Here is a 283-nt window from a genome sequence, read left to right as displayed (position 1 = left end):
TAATATATTTTTCTCCTATATATGTTAATCAAGACATTTCAATATAGTTATCAACTATATTTAATGGAATGACTAAAAAGTAAAAACTATGAAAAGTTAAACTTAGGTTCAAAATGATAGCTGAAATAAAGAGATTTGTATTGCATACACTGATAATAAATACCGTTATTGGTTGTGATCTCCGTGATGCTAATTAAGATTTGGTTTGGTTTTATATTTTAAAATTTATTATCTATTATTTTATTATTTATTATATTATATAAAATTAATTTTTTATATTTGA

This window comes from Arachis ipaensis, chromosome B09 (genome assembly GCF_000816755.2).
Source record: "Arachis ipaensis cultivar K30076 chromosome B09, Araip1.1, whole genome shotgun sequence".
Classification (NCBI taxonomy): domain Eukaryota; kingdom Viridiplantae; phylum Streptophyta; class Magnoliopsida; order Fabales; family Fabaceae; genus Arachis; species Arachis ipaensis.
This window is presented reverse-complemented; position numbering follows the sequence as displayed.